The sequence below is a fragment of the Anser cygnoides genome, chromosome 19 (assembly GCF_040182565.1).
Source record: "Anser cygnoides isolate HZ-2024a breed goose chromosome 19, Taihu_goose_T2T_genome, whole genome shotgun sequence".
NCBI lineage: Eukaryota > Metazoa > Chordata > Aves > Anseriformes > Anatidae > Anser > Anser cygnoides.
The window spans coordinates 1,478,095-1,502,674 of NC_089891.1; the positions used below are offsets into that span (position 1 = coordinate 1,478,095).

General features: G+C 43.9%; 1 protein-coding gene and 1 long non-coding RNA gene across 3 annotated transcripts in view; one reads left to right on the forward strand and one right to left on the reverse strand.

The window, feature by feature from the left end:
- The window catches only part of SHISA6 (shisa family member 6), a 257,507-nt gene that overhangs the window by 157,590 nt on the left and 75,337 nt on the right, over nt 1-24,580 (reverse strand). The window lies entirely within an intron of this gene.
- On the forward strand, nt 1,292-16,415 carry LOC106047807 (uncharacterized). The gene is made up of 4 exons (XR_010825947.1): nt 1,292-1,626; nt 1,714-1,898; nt 15,906-16,156; nt 16,280-16,415. It is a non-coding gene; the product is annotated as an uncharacterized lncRNA (long non-coding RNA).

Sequence of the window (24,580 nt, forward strand, 5' to 3'; positions counted from 1 at the left end):
TATTTTGCTTATTATGGTAACTGATTTGAATGTTAAGTTGTTAACCTCAATCACAACCCAATTAAAAAGTCCACCATAAAATGCTGTGTTTTTGCCATCTTGACTTGGAATAATTAATGCGAGTAGTAGAAAAATAACTCCCTCTCCTACTCATCATGCCCCTTTGGGGAATGTGGCACAGAAGTGAGGACCATTTGCCATTTGGGACTGTCACCTGATGGCACTGACCCTTTCTGCACCACCACAGGCAGCATGGACATCTGGGCAGCCCTGAGAACCAAAGGAGAGGAAGGTGGAGAGGAGGGTGGACACTGAGCCCCATTATTCCTCTAATGCTTCCAAAGGGAAAGCAGGCTTCTTCAAAGCAGGAAAAACCCAAGGTAACAGTTTGAAGGGGACATGCTGGAAAGCCTGGAAAACTTTGCCGGTGGCTAGATGGAGGTTACACTTCTAGCAGGACCAGTACCCAGGACTGCCTGTCCTGGGGAAAGGCTGGAGTCAGGTCCTTAATGAAACTGGCTTTACATTTGGGAGGGTTATTTTTTTTTTTGTCTGTTGGTTTGTTTGTTTTAATTGTCCCTAAAACCCTTTTAGAATTGCATTCTAGTGTTAAAACGCATTAGGATTATATTTTCCCTTCTGCCAAAAGGAGAAAAGGGTTAAAGAAAAATTACTCATCCCAGGGATTGAAGGCTTTTTCTAAAGCACTGCTTGCTCTGGTCCTTGGGCTACATCTAGGAGAATTGGTCCTTGTCCATCAATACCCCCACAGAACAGCCTTTCTCTCCTTCCACTATCCAGAAACCTCCACAGATTTCCCTGCTCAGAAATATCCCTCTCTCATCAGCTTTCCTGCCCATGATAGCTCAGAAACCCATAAAAGCGCTTTTTGCAATGCCATGTGGATTAGATAGTCTCTTAGCCACCCCACACACACACACACACACGCTCACACTCCTGTATTTACAGATTGCAAATTGCCTTTACAGGCACGAGCTGCACACATGCAGATACAAATCTCAGCACAGCAGGGTCCTGGGTGCGCTGTTGCTGGAGCAGCAAGAAATGCTGCTGGTAGCCACCGGTGTGTTGATAGCTAGGGCAAAGCTGCGTCTTGTTCTCTAGGCTGCAAAGCCGGGGAAGAGGTATAAAAAAAGCTGGGCATGGATGTTTGCCAGGAGGTAGTAAACAAACTGGGAGCTCTGTTTTTCCTCTGGCTTTCACTCCAGAGCCTTGTCTGTCTGTGGAGGAGATTGCCTGGCTGCACTGGGCAGATTTCTCAGATTCTAAAACTGGCGCTTTTATTTATTTTTTGGTGATGGGGAGGAGTAGGAGTAATTAACCCTGCTTTGCAGGGAGCCAGGTGAGCAGCAGGGAGCTGCGTGGACTCTGGATTCAGGCCAAAGGCAGTAAATGGCACGAGAGCAAAGTTCAGAGCTGCCTTCAATCCTCGTTCACATAATGAAAGCATGAAAGCAGATTCACACGATGGATGAACATGAAAAGCCAAACATATCGATCACTCCGTACATCGCTGGCAACCAGCTGTTCTGGCAGCAGTCTTACAAGGGCTCTGCTGCAGTCAGACACAAGATAATGAGGAGCAAGCAAAGGAGCCTGGATCGGGTGGGTTTTATGCCTAGGGAGAAACCCTGCTTGTCCCAGCATCACCTGTGCTGCTCTGATGTTGCTCACGGTGACTGTGTTTTCTAGATGGTGGACTCTGTCCAGCAAACGCATTTGCTGTGTGCCTGAAACCTGCTGCACAGAGGCAGAGGAGCTGTGGCAGTGCTGCAGGGAGCATCAGGACGCCAGAGCTGCCCGAAGGGCCCAAACATCCAAACCCTCTGCTTCCCTCGGGCTCTGCTGCACGACTAACAAAGCAGGTGGTGCGCAAGGTAAGACAGCATTTCACGTTCGTTCTTCTCCGTGCAATTAGGCAGAACGAGGCCTCCGCATAGGCAGGGCAGGCGCTGCAGGCAGGGAAGGCAGCGGCACGGGGCTGGCTGCAGCGTGCGGGCACGGAGCAGTGCTGAGGCAGGTGTGGGCAGGGGCGCTGGATGGAGAGCTGGGGGTGCTGGGCGATGTAACCCCCACCATTTTCTCTGCCTCTTCACGCTGTTTCCCATCTCAGCACAAATGCCCTCGGGTTTGCACATTGGGTGCTCACTGCCAGCCCGCCAGCTCCCTTCCCTGCTCCAGGAGCCCTTGGGGATGCTCCCAGGCCTGTGCCCCATCCACCTCCCCGAATCTGGAAGCCAGATCTTTGCAGATGGAGGCAGTGACCTCAAATTGTCCCTGAGCACGGATGGTCCTCTGGGAACTGATTCAAGAGTCTGAGAGGCACCTTAACAGGGGGAGGGAGGGTGGGGGGCAGCAGCAGGACATGTCCACTTGGAGACCCACCAGGAAGGAGGTCCTTGGCCTGCTGGTGGCTGAAAGCACCGAGTCCCCCTCTCCCGGTGCCACAGCCCCAAGGAGGAAGGGCAGTGCAGGGAGAGCCAGCCCCCAGAGGGGGCCCACCAGCTTTTCCCATGGGAAGCACCTTCGCAAGGTTCCCTATTGCTCGTCCATCTGTGAAACTGTGCAGAGATGGAGAAGGAAAGCCATGCTTCCCGTGACAGCACTGCTGCTGCCTGGTCCCCAAGCCTTTCTTTAGAAACATAAAAATAGAGATAAAAACAAAACAAGACAATGCACTGTGTCACATTCTCCATGCCAAAGGCTGTGGCTAAGCCCTCGTCCCCTGCCATGTCCTCAGAGCCTTTTTTCAGAGCTCCACAGGCTTCTGCAGCTCCTCCTTTGACCTTCCATCTGCAGCAGCAGAATTCCCCTCCAGGATCTTTGATCTGGCTCTCTGCCTGCAAGGGTGCCTTGTAGCTGGTTATCCATGCCCTGCCGACCTCCTTGCAACCTTAACCAAAGTTTCTACTCTTTTCTATCACCAAAATAAATATTGAACAGCCTCCTGGCTCTGCATCAGCCTGATCCTATTCTCAAATGGTTTCATACGGTTTTCTTCTAGGGAAAATGTGTGACCTGTGTGTCCAGGTCCTAAGGACTCCACACAGCTGCTCTAGGAGGCACATTCTGACTCTATGGGCACAAAATACCCTCTTCTTGGATGCCCTTCTCTGTCCTTTGGTGCTAGGTTTAGCTGTGGCTATGAGATATCTTTTTCATTTGTGACAAAAAAATGAAGGAGGATAATAACAGAGATTGCAGGGAGAGGAAAATAGCTTTATGTTTAAGGAGTTGGATGCTGTTCTCAGGACCTGGAGTCTGTCTCCATCCCAGCACTTCTATGTGATACAAGGTGAAACCTCACCTTGTTATCCTCATTTCTTTCCTTTTTTTTTTTTTTTTTTTTTCTTTTGGATTTATTTGCCAGTTCCTTAGTGCTCACAGCTCTGTCTCTATAGAATGAGACAGTGTTTTCAACTCAGCAACTCTAGACCCAGGATGGGATTATTTCTTTCTCAGAAGTGCTCATTTTTCCCCACTAACCATACAGGGCCTACCCAACTCAAGCAACTAACTACCCGACAGCTAGGGCAGCAAGATGAATTTTACCTGGTGTGTCTGTCTGGGAGTGGGGATATTTTTCCTTTTAGGCTCCACAGCATTATTGTCCTTTCCTATCACTATATGATTATCCTTTCTATGACAGGGTTTTCCGATTCACAGGGTACAGTTCATTGAACAATGCAGAACTCAAACTAACAAACAACAACCACCCAAATCTGAATAAAAAGGATCTTCAGCATTCAGGTCCAGAGCTGGAAGATTTTAAATGCAACCAGACTGCAGCTCATGTTAATACAATGTTCTGTGAGCAGAGCTCACATTTGATTTGTCATTTATCAGTGACCAGTCTCAGTGCTACAGATACATTCTGCAGCAATCGTTGAGGATTTTAGGAGAACGGGGAAGCCAGGAGAAGCAGCAGACAGGAAGGGCAGTTCTGTAGTTTGCTGGTGCCTTCCACACCTCTGCATTCATTCACAGACCAAAAGTACTTGCTCTTTACAACTGCTCAAACCCACTGCTATTGCTGTCTGTAGGATCAGGTCATCTACTGAGCTGTAGTCCAGAGGGAATTACTATTCTAAGAAAATACATGATTCCCTTCTTTTGCCTTTTTTTTTTTTTTAATGTGTTTTATCTATAGAATCTATGAACAATGTTGGTATTGATTAATTAAATAGATGCTCAGAAAGAAAAGTGTAGAAAGATGAAAGGTAAAGAGGTAAAATGAATTCAGGGAGAAATGCCACATGATGAATCCTGGGAGAAATGCCACAGGAAGTTTTGGAAATTATGCTTTTAGAAATAAAAAGGTAACAGTTGGACTTGATGATCTTTTCCAACCTAAAATCTATGATTCTATAAATTAGAAAATGAGAATTAAGATTGAGGTTGTGCCTTAGCTCTACGTCCTTCCTTAAAGGATGGTATCTCATTATTTTGATACGTTTGTGTGCTGATTTAATGTGCTGTGCAATGCAGCTTCCATTATTCATACCATCTGATGTGTGGTAAAGTACAGCTTCATACTTTGGATTTGCTTGGACTTCCACTAGTAAAGGAGCCCAAGAGAACAGGTCATGCTAGAAGAAAATCAATTCTTATAGATTTTTCCAAACCCTCTAGTGAGACTGACAGCAAATCAAGAGCTAGCTTTGCTGTGAAGAAACCCCATGCATTTGGTAACTTTTGGTAATTTCAGTTATCTACATAAACACGGAAAGCGCTTGGTACCACAAGTACTGTCTCTCTCTTTCTGAGACCTCAGGAGCTAAAGGCTCACAGAGCAAAATATCTGATTTTGCTATCAGGATTCGGGACTATGGCAATACCACAAATTATCAAACTCTGAAACGTATGCTTTATGATCGAAACAAAGTGGATTTGCAGACTTAAAGGAAAACTCTGCCTCTGCTCCACTAATATGTTTTGAAAATGTCTGCCTGGGAAGCTTTGAATCCTTCATTTTTTTTCAGTAATTTGGACTTACTCCTTGTTGCACTAGGAGGTAACGGGATGACTTCCAACACCTGATACTGCTATGTCTGGAAAAGCTGCCCCTGGCACATGGCTGTGTCTGCATTAGATGAAAGCACTAAACAAGGAGAGAGAATCAGTGTCTCAGGAGGAAACATCTCTGTGGTCTTCTTTCAGTCTCACAAGTGTGAGACTCCTTAATGGCCTAGATGGTTAAAATGATTTTCGTGTAAGATGGAAAGAGCAAAGATGAGGATCACAAAGGCATGTGATAAATGTACCACATGGTTAGGCATCATACAGCTGCACCTTGTCACTCTAACTCGTGCAGATGATATTTGGATCACTGCAGGGATCAAAAGAAGAAGCTATAAGCTTCATTCTTTTTCATGCTTGTCCCTGGTAGAAAATACTCAGTAAATAAGTAATTGGTTATTTCCTCTCTCCAGAGGAGTCTGTATAAGAGAAACAGTTAAAACATAATTATGCCATATGAGCTAACAGAATATGTCCGTTCCGGCAGAGGCTTACAAGCAGCTTCTGATGCCACATGGGAACCTCACTGGCTTTTCAGACTCAAAGGGACTTTGCTTAAGTTCCCTTCCAAAGGAAACGGCTTCAGCTCATTATTTGCAGACAGCATCTGTCACTTTTCTATGCCAGTGGATGCTGATCGTCCTCAAAGAACATTGTACAAATGTGCAGACTGCTGTGTGTTGAGAAAGAACTGCTATTATATCAATTTTCCACTTGAAAGCAGCAATAACAGCAAATAAAGCCTGAGCCACATGACTCTATTGGATCTGGGGCACTTTCACTGAGGCATTCACCCTAAGTGAAAGACAAGAAACTAAAAGGGAAGGTATAGACAGTTGCAATGCTGCCAGTGTGTTACTGAATACTCCTGGTAATCCTGTGAAATGCAGAAAATGGGTGCTTGTGGCCATACTGGTGGAGAAAGAAGATCCAAGGAGATCTCATCTGTTGTTGTATGTGGACCTGCTGAAGGAGCTTCTGCTCACTGCAGCATCTGAGACCCCCATGCCTTTGGGTTGCATAAAAGCTCTCCTGCAGTAAAAGCTGCCACAAAGTGCAGATTCTGTAACCTACAGAGCCCTTGAGGCTCCTGCTCCTGTGAAATCTGTAGGAGCTGAGTACATCATCTCCTTTTCTAGATCTGGACAAGGGATATTTGCTGTGCCTTGTGTTCCCATCAGCAGACATATGGAAGTTACCGGGAGATGGGATGCTGGTTCATCTCTCCATCCATCCATCTATCTAGTTACCCTGGCAAATACCACTTTGTTAGCTAGTTCTGCTGCTACAAGTCTATCTGCCACTTTGATTGCTAATTGTAATGTGGGAACCTTCAGGTACCTTCCCATCAGGGGCTCTATCCCAGACAGTCAGACCCATTCCCTCTCGTGGATTGTACAATGCGCAACACGCAGGTCTGTGGTGAGACTGAGAATGTCTGGCACAAGCAGACTTTTTCTGGAGTCCTACAAGCAACATTTGCCTATACCAAGTAGGGAACAGTGGATAAACTAGTATTCGGTCACTGCCCTCCAGCTCTGAGCAGCTGTATCTGGACATAGCCTGCATGCCTGCAGGAAGACAAGGACATGAGGACAGGGCATTTCAGGACATTTGATTCTGACTAGGACCAGCAGGTATTTTGGTGTGAAAGTGGGGCCAGAACAACAATTTCAAAATAAGAAAGCAGGGCACTTTCATGAGCAGTGTTTTAGGAACACATTGGTAGGAACACATTGATTGGGTTTTGGGGCTCCAGCCATACATACAGTACGTAATGCACCTAGGAAAAGCCAAAACTTACCATCCCTCCTTCAAGTTTCATGGCAGGTCTGAGACTGGGACATGAAGAGTCATTTATTGTATGGCTGCTGCCACAGTTGTGCCCTGAGATTCCTGCAAACAGTTCACTCTGTGCATTTTGTACAGTTATTTGGGGTGGTTTCCTCGCAGTGACTAGTGAGAAGTCTGGGTGACTCCTGGAGGGCACAGGTTAAGTGAGACGACCTTGCTCCCTTGAGTGCTAAAGTGAATGGAGAAATAAGGAACAAATGTCAAGCAGCAAGCACTTCTTGGCATGCCCTGACTTCTCTTACAAAGACGACTTCACTTCGTGGGCCATATTCTCCAAAACTCTCTAGGAGAATCCAGAAGATCGCCTGGGAGACTTAGGGTACAGACGGAGTTACTGGCAAATCTTCCCATAATTTTAGGGGAAGGAGATCCACTCTTTGTGACTCGGTAACTTGATCTTTCACATCTGCATGTGTACCACCCTAAGTCAGCCCTCAAACTTCAGTAAGGCTGGGGCTTTTGAACAGCTGTAGAACAGGCAAATATCACAGTCTTGGCTGCTCCATCTTCCCAGGCCTGGGCAAGGAGGCACTTACAGAAACTCTAGGGAAAGGAGTTTGAACAGCATCACCCACCAACAAGCTCCACAACCTTGCTTGCTTCCAAGAATCTGTTCGCTTCCATGTAGGACAGTCAGTACTGGCATAATGGGAGGGCAGTGGCCTGTGCCAGATCCACGTCTGAAGGAGGGGCAGAATTAGGTAATCTGCTCCTCTGGAAATGCTGAATGGAGAAACTTGAAAACCTGTACGAATTCTGACTCAGCTGGCCTGCAGCTCCCCATAGGAAGCTAAAGATTTCTCAGTATGATCTCTTCAATTCAGACGTGTTTTCCCTACGTAAGAAAAAATGGAGTTTTCACACAGAAGGGCCATTTCAATTTTTATCAGTTAAAATTTGCATTGTTAAAATAATAGTCCTGAGGCAGGAGAAATGAATGTTCTTCCTCTGACTGCAAAGGGAAACCAAGTGACAGTCTGGTTCCTGTCTTCTTACCAAGTCCACACCAAACTGCTTTTTTTTGTTTTTGTTTGTTTGTTTTTCCCCTCCCTGAAATACAGGAAAATGAATTTTGGAGAACTGCCAAAAAGATTACATGAAATGTCCTCTTTGCAAGAAGAAGCTTAGAGAAGAGCAAGATTTAATATCAAATTAAAACCAGTTGATGGACATTCACTGCTACCCCAGCAATTAGAAGAGGAATGACTTTCCACAGCAAAGGGAGAGGTAGGGGTTTATAAAGAAATATCTCTTGGTAGTGGGTTCTGATTGTCCATCTACACCTGTCCCAGGAGCACCTAATCCCCATCATGCTCTGAGAAGGATTGGAACCTGGACTGCAGAGATGTGCTCAAACTCCTCCCAGGGTTTTACCAACGATGTCAAAAAGCTGACATTCTGAAATGTGTCACTGCAGATGGATGACCCAGATAGCAAACCTGGCAGCTGGCAGCTGTCCTCAGGATATCGCTGTTGGCCTTTGGAGCTACGGGCCAACAAAATTTTCTGAATTTTCATTTTTGAAGGACCAAGTTTCTGACCTAGTGGACTGACATTTTAAAGCACTTGTAGAATATTTCGAGGAGGTTACTTTGATCAAAATTTAAAGAGTGTATCTCAGCATACACATACCAAATGCATTTCGTAACACACTTCAAGTTCGTTCAAAAAGAAACAAACAACCTTTAAATATCTGGATGTTTTTTAAATCCTCAAAATTTCTGTTTCAGTTATTTTTTCATTCATTATTTTTTGCTTACCTGTTTGGTTAAAAACAGGGTCCTTACACTGCAAAGCCATGCAGCAAGTATTTACATGTGATACTTTCAGCAGGTAATCACAGATTTCTCATAGACGGTGTTTTAGCAGTCTTACTGCATGTCACAATTTAATATTGAGGTGAAACAAATCCTTTCTGTAGCTTTGCTCCTTGGAGCTGAGTGTCAGGCAGCAGCAGACTGAGCAGTCGCTGCTTGCAGCCAATTTACTTGAGCAAGGTTTTGAAATAACTTTGTGACAACCTCCTAATGAAACCAGGGACAGGGCTGTTCAGAGAAGTCTAATTGATTGCGAATGTCCACTGTTTCCCAGTCCTGGGGAAAGCATTGCAAGAGCCATAAATAAGCATTGTAGCTCATGGCTCATACATCATTTTAAACATTTGACCTTTTTGAAAAGATGGAAAACGGCAAAATAAACAAAGGCTCTAATTTTGGTGTTTTAGCCACATTGGATTTATTAAATCTAGATGTGGAGAAATGAAAAAGGGGGCCTAGGAGTTGTCTGCATCTTCACTGCAGGGGGAACCCTTGCTGAGAGTGATCATAGAATCAGAGCATGGCTCAGGTTGGAAGGGATTGCACTTGGACTGGTTGAACCTCATCAGGTTCATGTGGTCCCACTTCTCTGGCCTGTCCAGGTCCCTTTGGATGGCATTCCTTCCTTCATTGGTATCAACCGCATCAGCTTTGTGTCATCTGCAAACTTGCTGAGGGTGCACTCGACCCCATCGTCTATATCATTCATGAAGATATTGAAAAGCACCAGTCCCAAGACAGACCCCTGAGGGACACTGCTCATCACGGGCCTCCACCTGGACATGAAATGCCTACGTGTGGCTTTGCATCGCCCCATGCTCCAGCCATTCTCAGCAACCGTGGCACCACCAGCAGCCTTCCTTCCCCAGCAGTGGATGAAGCCATTTATTTGCTGCTTGGGATTTTTTATTTATTTTTTTTCTATGTGAAATCATACATCTCTTGAGGAGATAATGTGTATAGTATAAAAGAATAAGTGAGGCAGGTCTGCACGCATGTGGTTCGGGAGGAATTAGCAAAGCAAGGTTGAAATATGGTTGCTTCTAGAGCTGTGTAGGAGCTGGCACTAGCACAGGCATCACAAACATTGAGAGTCCAACCAATTCTTCAGCAAGTCTACTAAAGTGACCTTGGTCGTCCTGAAGAGCACAGATTCACTACTGAAGCTGCTGATAGATGAAGATAATGCTGCTATGTCTTTTCTAATTAGATTTTTAAGTGCTTCAGGGTGAGGAGTGACTTTTCACAGGGGATACTACAACATCCAGCAGGATGAAGCTCTGAAGCAAGTCAGAGCATCTGGCTTTATTATCTGAATAATGACCAAATCATAAGTAGCATAATAATAAGATGAAAATTGTATGATGGAACAAGAAGTAACACTAGTAATATGATAATAACAATAATTATAGTCCTGTTATTAGTTATAATTATCCGACTGTGTTCGGCAGATCTGATCAGAGGTCAGGTTCAGCTGGGGAGTGTGTCCAAATGTAACCGGTCACATCGTCCATGTGCGAGGAGCCCCGGGCAGGAGTGGCTGTGGAGTTTCCATCCGGGTGCAGCTTGTCCCCGAACGTCTCAGGGTGCTGTCGGATGTTTAGTGTTACAGGTCGGGACAGGGAGCCAGCGACCTGGAGATGGGGTGAGAAGCTGGAGTTTGAATCAGAGGTGTGGGTGACTAAAACGGGCCACCTGGGAAGCATTTCTCTGCCCACGTTACCTTTCTGACAATGAGGAGTCCAATCTAAAGCAGTAATTTAAGGTTCTCTGATTGTAGTGCAGAGAAATAGGCACTTCCAAGGCTAATTTATCAGACACAGGCATGTCTGAACTTAGACCACATGCCTAACTTTTTGGCAATTCAGATTCTTAGGGCTTCAGATGGCCACGTTTATATTGGGTGTAATAACACTTTCTCTGTATTTAATTTTAAATATTTAAATTGTCAGAAACTGGGAAACTGGGAAACTGGGAAACAACTCTTTCTTTTACTGCAGCCATACAACACTGATCTTACTTGGACTCTGTAGATCCTACTGAAGTACCATTAATCTGCAGTAACAATAATTACAAACAATGCCTTATTTAAATAAGTACAGTGATCAGGCATTCTGGTTTCTTTTGAGGAATGTCTCCTAAGCTTTATGTTGTGAACAGATAAAATACTCTGCTATTGATCTGTGAACACTGTTGACCAGTGATACAGGCAGTAAACTGGCACGGCTGGGAAGTCTGGAATTGACAGAAGCTTTCTGTAATGCCTCTTGTGCAAACTGGAATGACAGCAATAATTTTTCTGCTCCTGTGTTGACATGCTGTGGTATCACCCAACACAGAGAACAGCAATGGGAAGTCTCTTGAGATACTTCCCCTTCTGGAGAGGCTATGAGCTGCTTTGCAAATTCATGCTGAACTACTGGTACACAAAGAAGTGCCAGCTAGGGATATCCTCCTGTGCAAGTCACGCTCAACCACAGCTTTATTCCTGTTATTTTAATTAAGATTTTCAACTGAAAATTGATTCTTTTAAAATACTGGAGACCATTAGAGTGGTCCAGAGGACTCCACCTGGTGACCTACAGCACTCTCAAGCTGCCTTGGCACTTCTTACTATCCTTTCAAGAGAAGACAGTAAGGTGCATTCAGTTAACTGTATGGGGTGGGACATGGCACTTGCTTCCCCAGATCAGACCCTCCAAAATCTTGCTTTAGCACTTGCACTTCACTGGACAAAATGGGAATTGCTGGAGGTGGAATTGTCTCCTCACCAACGCTCTGATGGTGCTTCACTGCCAAGTGCCACTGTCACTAGTGGATGTGACTGGTGGAGCAGCATCGATGTTGCACTTGCACGGATTCGAGACTTGGCTGTGAAGCATCTGTCACCAGCAGCTTTCCCTGTGCAAACCTCACTAGGCATCGAGGATAAAGTTAGCATAGCCATGACCTGTAGATTTCTTTAAAAGGTTGGGTTTTTTTTAGGTTTTCAATCATTCTTACCAAGAGAAACTCACATAGGGTCAGTGTGACAGCTCCCTGAGCAGAGAATGGGATATAAAATCAACTGGACTGTACCCCATGCTGGCAAAAATGCATTTGTCCTCCACAAAGCAGGCATGAATCTTCATTTATGTGTGACTCCTCTATTAAGTAGCCCATTGCCCCGTACTTATTGCAAAGTAGATGCCCATGTGGGTGCACAGCAGAGATTTTCCTTAGCCTTTTCCCCCTCATCTGTTCTGCGTCAAGTGAACTCCACTGACTTCAGACCAATCTGTCAAAGACTTATAGTCTGTCCTTGAAGAACATTAACAGCTAAACTTACTGAATCTATGCTGATATTTCTGATAGCTCCTTTCCTCCTTGTCTGCACAAGAAGAGAGAATTTGGGGTAAACTAACAGCCTATGCTGGACCTCTCTAGAGAAGGGCTTCACTGGTAGCCTGGGTAATAAAATAATATATCATATAGGAAACACTATGGGTAGGCATTTTTTCATCCAACAGCAAAATGAGATTCAGATGAAAAAGATTTTTTTTTTCTGCAAATGTGTATTTTCAATGAAAATTTGGAATTTTAAAATTCTGAACTTGTTCCTATTTCAGTGGTTTTCTTCCCCACGTTTTCTGGCTTTGTGGTTTTATTCAGAAAGCTATATTCACTTTGTGCGTGTGTGCACATATGTATTTGTGAATAATTGATGTGTTCTAACTGGGATTGTTCATTACTGTCAACCTCCTTTGCAATCCTATAATTTTGACATAAATATGTTTTTCCTCAATTTTACATTGGGTTGACCCCAAATTACTATGAAGCAAGGCTAACTTTGAGACTAAATAAAATGATGCCTCTGGAAATTGAGAATGTATTAGTTATGTCATTGGACGGATTCCCTGACAGGAGCTTAAACTGAGCACTTAAGAACTGTCTTCAGCATCTTATTGTCTCTGACGAGATCATGATTCAGACTACTCAAGCAGTATCTCAAGTAACCCTCGGGGAGTAGAACTGGATCCAAGGACAGCATTTTGATGCATAGGTTAGCAATGAATTCAGGTTTAATTACCTTGTCTCTGCCAGCTTAAAGAAAGTTGTCAAATAAGATCACAGAGGGTACAGACAGCCATGCCCAGGTATGCAACTGGAGCCACAAACAGCTGTGACCACACAAAAATAAATGCTGCAGTCAGATGTAGCCAAGCCAGGGATCCGCCAGGGATTTGCCCAGTCAACCTCCCCTGCCCCTCAAAAAAAAAGAATCCTACACCATGCAAGCATGTACCCAGCAGGGAGAGGTCTGCTTGACCCATCACAGAGCCACTTGCCATGACCACACTGTATTAACCAGTTACACCACCTCATGTTTTGTGGGTTTTGTTTGTTTGTTTGTTGTATACATCCTTGTCTCATACAACCCTGAAAACTGGTTGTTTTCAGGTTCTTCTTCCAGCCCACATTTGGCTAGTGGTTCAGGTTGTTGGATGTTTTTGTTTTGTTTTGTTTTGTTTTCAAGCTGTATTTTTCAGGTCATGGTTTAACCTTTTTTTTGGAGGATTGCAACTCCAAGAGAATGAACCATCCAGGCCTCGATAAAGAGTTTACAAAGTATATCAGTACTGCCAAGTTATGGCTGCATGTGTTTCAAAAATCCCTGCTACTTGCAAGAAATCTATGCAGCTAGTAAGTGTTCACATATATATTAGCTAGATGTGGAGAAACAGAATTCAGTGCCATTCAGAGCAAATAATATAATGGACTGAGAAATACTGCAGTGCAAAATTCAACCCATGCCACAAAATATTTGTGAGAAACCACTCCATATAGCCCCATGCTTCCGTATGTGCTGGATGAGAATACTTGAAGAGCCTATTTCCCCAGTCATGATGGCCAAGGCCTAAATGTAATTTTGCCCAGCATTTTCTACTGTAAGAACCAGTTTCCAATTGATAATGACTTTGAAAACGTGAATCTATTGGGCCAAACCTCTTCATGTTAAATGTATTCCTCAGGGCTGATTTTCTTTTTTCTTAGTCTTAGTCTTAGTCTTAGTCTTAGTCTTAGTCTTAGTCTTAGTCTTTTCTTATTCATTTTTATTATTGCTATTATTTCCCCAGAAAGATGTTTAATCATTTACCAAGTAAAAAATAGCAAGGAAAGGGTTTGCCTGTATTTTGATAACTTCACTTGTTTATTTTGCAGCAGGGGTTTGACGTCCTGCAGTTTGAAGAGCATGCAGGGTAGGGCACTATAGGGGCACTATAGGGCACTCCTTTGCTACTACTTCTTAGTGTTCCACCGAACTGCAAAATGGGTCTGAAATTCCAGGAACAGAGCTACAGAAACATTCTGCTCTCATACCTACAGCTGAAGGCAATGAGATTGTGAATACAAGTGCTATAAAATGCTACAAGCAGAAGTATTTTGTTCATGAGCTGCAATATTTGACAGCATACAGAAAGGAGTTGGTGAAGATAACTTATTTGATAAAAGAGACAGGAGTACATGAGACTATTAAGAGTAAAAATATCTAATTTAGCATTAGTAAATTGTCTATACTGACCACTTTGGCTTTAATCTGAGCAGAGCTACCTGGTTGTAATAAATATACCACGCCTTCCCTTAAAAATGGTGTGAAAGAAAATGAAATGAAAAATACCATGACAGAATTAATATGCTCTGATCATCTTAGAAAAGGTGATGAGGAAACTGATATTTCTGTCTTCAGTGCAGACCATGGACAATATGCAGTAAAGCATGCCTGGCACCGTGAATACATGGAGAGCTTAATGAGATACTGAGCAGGTACCCAATCAGAAATAGCATCTGTATTGTTCTCAGGATGAGACCAGAGCTCTGTGCAATCACATAAAATCTCAGTCGGAATATGTACATGTAAATGAGCCCAAATCAGAGTTACCTCAGTTCTGTCACTCTCGCTTGGAATTGGGAACTTGACGTTTTTTTAATGCAGCAATTTTGGGGTGAAAAAAATGACATGGTCAAGACTCTGTGCACTTTTGCTGGGTTTTGCAATGGAGACTGAAAGCATCTGATGATGGCTGCTTTTAAAAGCTGAGGTGACACGCCCAGACCACACGGAGCACCTTGCTGTCAACAAGGAGCACATCCAGATAGCTTTAAGGAAACTCCAGATTCAGATTTTGTTTTTAGGAACCAGCTACATGTGAGTTCCCATGCTGCATATTGACAGTTCACCCAGATTCCCAGCACTGCTGAAGGTTGCTGATACCTCTCCTTTGCATTTAAACATGCAATAAAAGTTTTTAGCCATTACCTGCTTTCACTGCCCCTTCTTATGCTCAGCCAGCCCAATAAAGGGCTTTGCCAGCCTCCTGCAGCAACCTGCCTCTTCCACACTGGGTATTAGGGGAGAGGGAATGAAGAGCTCAAACAGAATTGCTTTAGGTTCTGGGGATGACTGTTCTGTTGCAAAAGGGAAGTGTTGTGAAAGTTTCCCCATCTTTGAAGGATCAAAAGGAAGTGTGAAAATTAACTGGTTCTTTGTGTGAGATCAAGGAAGTAGGATCACCAGGAAAGTCTTCAGATGAAGACAGGACTTCCCATACCCTCATGATCCTGGCTTCTCTAGGACTTTTTTAGTCAGTAATTACATTTGCCAGGACTAAGGTTTTAGTTTGGCAGTTCTTTTCATTTTGAGGAAAGTTAGTAGTAATTACAAGTTTCCAGGCTGGTCGTTTCATAAAAGAACAGTAAAACCTCAATTACAAGAGGAGAAGGTCACTAAGGCTACTGCTCATTCTCTTCTCACTTTTGCTTAAATTGTCAGTGAAAATGGCAGTTGGCATCAAATGGGGTGCCTGATTATATCGCCCAATTTCACCATCTTCTCCAGGTGGAAGTGGAAGGGAATGCAGGTGGCCAGGCTGCCTTACCCTAACGCAGCAGTGCCCTCCAAGCCTCTTGGCTTTCAGACTATCCTGGCTGTCATCTTATTGCTCATTTTGAATTATGATATTAATAGAAATAATGTTAATTTAGCCATCAAGTTCAATTAAAGTGAAATGTTGACAGCTCCTGAGTCACTAAAAAGCACCTAGTAAAATTTTCAATAGTGCTCTCAAAATGCAGCCAGATGCTCTTTGCACTTTGAGTTACCTAATGTCTAAGAAATTTCAGTGGTTTGACCCAACTGTATTTATTGCCTTTAAGCCTAGGTATTTGATGTTTCTGAAGATGAGATAAAGGAGAAGAACCCCCCACACTACCTGTGAAGCCATGACCGACTCCAGGGACACAATGATTTCTCTAACAGTGCTGTGAGTCTCTGTGTGTACGGTAAGTTGTGCTGTGCCTGCAATCCAAAATAAAGGCCAGCACATGCCACCAGTGTGCTTCACACTGAGTGTACCAAAGAGTACATACATGGACTTTCACAACTACACCTTCAAAAGCTGTTTTAGGTGAGCTGAAGTCCTGCTGTGCTCTGCTGTTGGGCTTGTGTGGCTCAGACACCAAAGCATGGTGTCTGATGGGTATGGGCTATGTATAAGGGTTTTCTTTTGTTCTTTCATATTTTCATACAGGGTGAATGGGAGCAGGTCTTCTTGCCTTGAGGCACTGCTTGTAGAAAGGGGCAGAAGGCCTTTGGATGCCTGTCTCACCCCAAGGACATCATTATGTAGCTGCCTATCCTCCTCTGCAGCATCGCCCAGTCATGAGGTCCTCCTGTTGCCTGTGGTCCAAATTGCACATGACTACTGATTTTTTTCACAGGTTTCACTAACTACGTGGCTACTGTCAGGTAATGCAGGTTCTGCTGAAAGCCTAATGGAGAGTGTTACAACTCCTGTACGACTCAGGATGGATTTTCATCTGTACAGCTTTGCAGGTAGTCACGTAGCTAAGTGACATTGAGCTGAGAAATCTATAAAGTGGAATGTCTTTGTTATCCATCTCGTGGAATTGCTAATGTCATCTTCAGCTCTCATTCGTGCCAATTAGCCAAAGCCCCATGGAGGAGGACTAGATATATAATTCCAGCTGGAACTTGTGCGTCATGTGTGGTTGCTGCCACAGGTCCTCAGCTCAGACTCATCACTCATCCGGCTAGTCACAGAGGTACTCTGGCAGTCCCATCCGGATGATGCTTATTTAGTCCCTTTGGTCTGCTGAAGCTGATAATAAATCAACTCCATAATGAGGTGAAGTTGCCATTGGAACATGCTATAACTACATTGTCATTCCAAAAGGCTTTATTAGGTAAAATAGCTGCTTTATATCTGGCTAGTTTGTTGGTAGCCTTTCTAACTGGTTTGCCTAATGGCTGACCTTGCATAGTTTATTTATACAGAACTTTTATATATACAGAACTGATCTGAGACAATATGGATTGAAATTTTCTAAGACATTTATATGAGTATTGGGCTAACAGTCCATAGCAGCACTCCGGACTGGTCATCTTTGTTCTCCTGGGACAAGGGTTACTTCATAAGAGGGATTTCACACTCACACGGCATTTTTTCTTGAAAGCAAGTCTCAAAGGTGGTTACAACATCAATACTACACATTTCCTTTCTCCTCCACTAAAATAGGGCAGCCCCAATAATTTTCCTTATATCAAACTGGATTAAAGGCTAGCAATTCCAGTGCTGTCTAGGGGATTTAAACACCCTGATTGCCAGTGATACCACTAGAATCCAAATAGCAGAAATCTTTCTAAATGCTTCCACATGGCTTTCGCCTACAGCATCCACCAGCAAACCTTTATTTTCCTTCTTTTTAGCCCAAATGTTTTTTTCCTAATATAATGTACTTCCTGATTACATTTGCCTGTATCATTCTATATGCTATTTAAAAATGACATTTATTGTTAAATAAGCCCTACTCATTTATACAGTCATCACTCAACCATACTAATGAGAGGCTAACCACAATTTGTAAGCTGCCGCTTTTCTTTCACTTCTGTAATTATATCAGTGATACTCAATCGTTTCTGCCCTGTGAGCCACAAGGCCTATTCTGTGGTCACTAAAGAGCTGGGTGCCTTCTCCACAAAATATTACTTCTGAACAGGGGTCAAACAGCTGGAGGACATAAGGCCTCAGCCCTATTGACATTTCCTTTGCCCTGAAATGATGCTGATTACCTCTCCAAGTGTTCTGGAGACTGTGTTTTGCTCAGAAGCTTTCCTGAGTGCCACTTGAGCTCCTGATATCTTCTGCAAAGATGTGTAGGATGAAGAGGGGTCCAGATTCCCATCAGCACCGCTAAACACAGGTTTTCTACCACCCTCTCCGTGCAAGACACATGGTATGGTCTCACTTTTTGCTTGGCCTTATCCTGGTCTTCATCTGCCCAACACTGTCACTGAGAACATGGCTGTCTCACTTGGGAGCAAATAAAGGGTTTGTAGACTTATTTTGATTGCAATTTTCCCCTGCTGCACAGGAGAGGGTATGGCTCTGCTGGTAGCAGAAGTCCTGCTGACAGCAGCTATTGTGATCTGCCTGCCCAGCTCTTGCCCCAGCTCTGTGCTGGAAACCACACAAACCAGCAGTTTTCCGGCTCTGTACCCAGGCTCTTGGGCACAGGTGCACTTACTAAGTTGAAGACACTTGGCAAATGGCTTACAGGTGTAGCCTTCTCCATTAAATCCACGTCTGATCCTGGTGTTACCAGGGCAGCCAAATGCCCGGGCCATGCCTTTCTACAGGGCATGAAGGGGATGACACTTTAGCAGCTTTAGCATCTGAACCAAATTTCTGAGGCACCCTCGGAGTCCTACAGTTGGGAGGAAAATTGCTCCAAGGCTAAGCCTTGCCAACAGCAGCACCAGTGCCAGGACCTGCCTCTCCCTTTACGTGGCAAAGGACCTTGTCTATCCACTAGAGAAAGCTCCCCGAGGAAAGACAAATCCAGGCTTTGCCAGGATCCTTTGAGGTCTGGGGAAAGCATGCTGAGAAAGGAGACTTCCTCACTATTTACCCCTGGCATGACACCAAAGTCAAATTTTTGCTCCTAGCCTTTGGTGTGGATGCAATTAACACGTGGCCTGCTCACTGTGGGATGGTTAATAGAAGAGTGAGGAGAGACGGGAGCAAATGCTGGCCCTTTTTAGCACTCTGCTACTGCTCCTTCTGTTATCTGAAATGCTGCAGTGTATCATTAGCTGTTGATTGCAGTCTTTTGCCCAGTTTTTGCTCTTGCCCAGTCAGCACTCATCTCCAAGACAATCCGAATTAATCGTGTGAAGGATTTCCCAAGACTGAAATACTCAGCAACATTCAACTGAAATCAAGACAGAGCAGGACTGGTTCTGATCACAGTTTGAGGTGGGCAGAACTCTCAAGGATTGATGTTTTTTTTGGCTGCTCTTTACCCCAAGAGAGGGAAAATCCTGCATCTACACCTCGTTGTGCCACAGACCTAGCATTTTATCAGCAGAGCATGTATCTGGTGGATGGAATTGCTCTCTGAAGTTCTTCTTTCTTTGTCCTCTAAGGATTTTCTTTACCTTCTTTAGGAACCTCAGATTTCCACCATTTTTTCTGTAAATTCTGGCTTAATGACCATTGTCATCGATACTTCTGCTTGTAATAGTGAAGCAAGTGCTGAGGATTAAATCAGACTTACCAGACTTACCAGACCACTGCCAGGACAACTGTTTGTCCTTCTCTCAAACACTGGTACTACATGTGACTGCTTCCTGTACCTTGCTGTTCTCCATGGCTTTTCAATGGAGTTGGCGGAGGTGTGGAATACTTATTAGCTAACTCTGTTGACACATTAAGTGGATGTTATCCAGATCCACTGACTAAATGCAAGTATGACTATTAATTGTCTCTTTCCCCGACAGAAGAAGAAACAGAGTTTTGTCAAACCAAATGCCACTTTCTCAGCTAATGTCTTGCCACCTGCCCAACCAGAAGAGACAGCATCCTTATCTTTGAGACAATAGTAGTAGTAGTAATAAGAATAACAGTAACAATAACTACAACGATATCTCTTTTTGAATGCAGTGTTAGGGCTCATAAGTAAAAAAAAAAAAGGATGCTGCTTGCTGGAACTCTTGATTTGGCAAGCTGAACAACCAAATCAAAGGAAAGGATGTTGCACATGCATGGTACTGGCAGCTTGATATCCCCATTGGTGTTCACCTCTTCTCCAAAATACTTTGTGCCGTTTGGCTTCATCTCGTATCAGTGCATGAAAGTCAAGCAGGTCTCCAGTCCCAGCCATACCACTGAGCTATACAGCTGTGGATACATGTCCTTACTTCTCCATGTCTGCCCCCCTACCTGTGAAGGGGGCAATCAAACTAGCTTTTGCACAGTTATATGAAATTTGCAGACACTGAAGCACAGGAAGGCTATATTTCAGCACTGCAGACAGATTGTTAGTAGTATCATCTTTCTTTCTCCTCTTTCCTTCCTCCTACCTCTCAGTTACACAGCATCCCACTGTTCTCAAAGTTCATATGCTTGAGGAAAAAAAAAAAAAGAAATCCGATTTTTCCACTGAGTGTCAGCATAGATCAGAGGCTACAGTAACATCTTTAGCATGGGCAGATTATAAATGAACTTGGAAGGTTCAAGTAATTCATGTTCCTCATATGAAAATGTACCAGACTAAATCTCAAGTTTGAATGAAAAGGTCAGAGAAAAAAATCAATCTATTAAAACAGAGCAGACTATTAGCAATAGTCAGGTTTGAGTGTTTGTTTTTAATTAAAAATCATTTTACTTGACTATCATGTTTTTGTCGCACAGCAGGTATTTTGTTCTTTTAAGGAGTAACATAAAACTTTTATAAAGATTCTCCTGCCTAGAACTTCCCTTTCTGCCCATGCACAGTGCAGTGGAGCCTGTTTGCATTTGATTTAAAATCCTTACAATGAGCCACACTTTGAGGATTGCACTGGTTTTATTCATGTGCTCCCAGACACAAGTGTGGATCGGGTTTTCTCTTCTTCTCCCTCTCCAGCTACTCTCCTGGCAAGCAGGTTAAACTGAAGCAATGGTGCAGGGAGATATTTATGCAGGCGTTCATAAATTGTTGTAGTTCTGTTTCCACCGCTGGAGTTATTGAAGCCCTTTGGGTTGGTGTATAATGAAATGCAGACTCCCTGTACTCCCTGTGTGAGGAAGTGAAAAAAATCAGATTCCCTTTTTATTTTCCTAGATAATAAGTAAGTCCTTTGTTTTAACTAATCTTTCACTTTCAGGGGTGATTAGACGGTTTAGCTGAATGAATCCTATTATTTAAAGCCTTTCCTTCCTGCTTCTCAACGTGTGTTCTGACTCATGTACCTATTTTCATGTAGAGATTATTTAGATAAGGTGTTTTTTCTCTCCCTTTAAAAATAGCAGCAAGCAGGATTTTGGACTAAGCCTTATCTGTGTATATGGACTGTTACTGGCACCGAGCTTAGCAAAAGGCAGGGATGCTAAAATGCCCTTGTGAACTCTTGGAGATGATGTTTGACTACTGCATAAGAAGATGCAATGAAAATATGGATGTTGACTGATACTTTCAGGCCTCCTTTAAGTATTAAACAATGAATACTAAACCCAAAAGTATAGCCCTAAAGCAGAAGAGCATTCCCAAGCTTGTGCTTCCTCTCAAGCCTGTGCTCACTGGGTTCAATGGGAAGTCCCTGAAGCTGAGCGATCACTAGTGACTGTCCCTGCTGGAGTGGGACACAGCGCGGCCATGGGGCCATGGGATGCAGAACACAATGCACTGGCCAGAGTGGAAGAGAAAGTGAAACTCTTCCTCCTTCAGCTCCCAGGATATAGGTGCTGGGATCTGGCTCATCGGATCACAGCAAGGGAGGCGGCTGCACTCACAGCTAAGCCAGGAGCAGAGTGTGCCTCTTTCTTTAATATAAACACCACTAACGTATGTGCATAGGATACATTTTCATTGAGTTCCCCATGTACTATACACCCACATACTCAATGTGAAGCCATTACCTCTGCTTCATTCTCCCAGTTCAGCCTACGCTCCTATTTAACTTAGTGCTCCCTGGCCAAGACACTTTTTAATTCCTTATTCTCCCAGCACGCTAATGATCTCCTGGAGCAGGATCCACCACCTCCCTGACATATCTTTCTACAAGCCAGAATGTCTGAGATTCGGCTGCAAAAAATGTCCACGTGAACCTGGAGTCAACTTCCAAAAAGATCTTTTAAAAAAGAAGCCAGATACAGAGAATGGGGAGGGAGAAGGAACAGCAGCCAGCAAAATGCCTTCGCCTGATTCAGGGGATTTATCTGCATTTCTGGTTAATAAAAGACATTAATTGATTCACGTTTTTTATGGCTGCACACAGAGCTATTTCTGGCTGGAAGGAGACACTGTTAAACGGAATGAGTCAGTCCAGACCTGTTATGTCACCCTGGGACCCTGGAAGATTTGTTAATAGCTCTGAAGAAATCAAGTTGCTTCATGGGGCTATTTTCTTCTCAAACATCAAAAGGAGAGGGAAAGTATAGCAATTCTGAAGGATGAAAATAATTTTTTTTTACATGGTCCTTTGCATTTGACGAATAGCAACAGGATAATCAAAGAGCTTTGCTCTCCACAAGGCACTTGCATAGAAATCTCAGCAGGATTTATCAGCCCAGCAAAACCTAATCTCCAGAGACATGGCTCGTAGCTAAGGAAAGTCCAGGCAGGTCACAGCTCCTCAATTCACTTCTGAGGATTTCTTCCAGATTAACTTCACAAATCAAAAGATTGTGCTGAGAGACTTTTACAGGAAGGAAAGTCTGTATTTTTCCTCTTAAAACTATGTAGAAAACATATTCTTTCACCAAACCCCACACTCTTCCCCACAAAGGAACCCATTTTATAGACATCAATATTCAAAGTTGTGCCGGAAACAAAACTGTTTTAAATTAGAATTTGTCTTCAGTGAAGAACTGAGTTGCAGCTGAGGTGTTTCATGTTCCTGTTCTCCCTTCTGGGTCATGGTACCCTACCAGATGACACCTCCAGGATGTGACATGCGGTGGTGACTGTGATGGTTACTCACGGATGGAGTCCAGCCAAGGAGCCCACAGAGATGGTGGTCCCAAGTGGCAGGGGCACCAAAGGAACCCCTGTTATGCCTTCAGCCCTCTGACCACATTTCCACCTTCAATTTGGAAAGTGAATTGGATAGTTTTAAACTGAGACATATCTACGCTTTGTTTTTCACCAGAAGACCAAAAATATCCATGGAAAATGTTGACAAATTGAAAGCATTTGTCATTTCTGCTTCTGTTTCCCTGGTGACAAAAAAAAAATTATATCCAACTAAGACAAAGCCTGCAGCTCACAGTCTTGGCCAGTTCATCCCAATATTTGCCCTTGCTCTTGCCTCCATGATACAAAGCAGCACAATGGTGGCTAAAGCTTATAAAATGGGTCTCCCTCTTGTCTACTAAGTTGGAGCTCATTTGCCCTTGTTACCACCTGTCCAGGACTGTTCATGATGGGATAAATGCCTATACTGGCCTCATCCTATTCAGAAAGTGATACTTACGTTTGTTGTCACGCTAGGGAAACAGCACTGCTCTTTGTGGTGATGGGACAAGTTTTCTGTTGTTTTTTTTCAGACTTTTTTTTTTTTGGTGTTGACATCTTGAATATTCACAGCTCCTGGCCATCAGAGGAGTCCATCAAAGGGCTCAGCTCTGTGTTGCAGATTTGCAAAACAGAAGCCTGGGTTTCTTCTGAACTTTCCTCACACTGGGTGGTGAGACTAATTTAGCAGCATACGGTTTGTAAATCTGCATGCGGCCCCAATGTGATAGCATTAGCTGACTTAAAGGGGATGGGGGGAAGTACAGGCATGTTCAGATCCTTACAGTTCAGACAAATCTGCCTCCAGCTATGCTTGCATTGTCATCTTTCTTATGGAAAAAGCATGCTAGAGAAAAAAAGATCCTAAGCGGGCTCCTCCAAATGCACTACTGCCACAGAGCCTGACAGGAGCATGGCTTTGTGCACTATTTGTGCAACTGCTGGACTGCAGTGTTTTAGCTCTCCCTCTCTGTATTAGAAAGCCACTGATGGTATTTTTGGGGAAAGCCACCCTTCTGTGAGAGCGGCTCATGGGGACTTGCAGATAAAGTAATCTCAGCCTCCGTGTGCTCCAGCATCAGCACCTGACAAAGCCCCATTCTCTGGGTGGCTGAAGCCTGCTGGTTTCCCAAACCAAAATTTCCTGCTTTCACATAGCAACCAGGGATTTTGCTGTTCCCTTCCTCCCCCCTATCAGTGAAGACTTCCATTAAAACACCCTGGAATCCTTAAAGGCAAGAAATTACTGTGGCACAGCAAGGATCAATACAAGCAAGATAAATACAGCTTGCATTGGCCAGAGCTCTTGTACTTCATAACACAAATCTCAAAAAGCGATGCCAGCTACAAATCCAGGCTAGCCTTTCTATAATGCCATGCTCTTTAACTGTGATGCACTGGGTTGTGACACTACAAAGCGGGCTTCACCTGGCGCTGGAGTTTCGTACTTGCTTTAAGGAGCAATGCTGCTGAAACAGTCCCATCACTCCTCCCCTGCGCTTGCCAGCTTTGTCCTTGCCTTGCCTGTCCTCGAGCCAGGGCAGCATCCAAGAGGACACATACTGAGCTGCTCTGGGCTCAGACCACTGTAGGGTTGGTGTAATCACATGTGAAGTCTCCAATCTGGCCTGTTGTGTGGTCACACCACTGCTTGTGCTGGCACAAAAGAATATGTATTGAGAGCACACAGGGAAAAATGTCCATCCCGGCTGCTCTGCTGGGCTGAAATTTTAAACTACACTCAAAATCCCTGGTTTTAGCTGTAAAGCTTGTACACATAGTCTTGTTAATCACCTAGGCTGTTATTTCTGCAG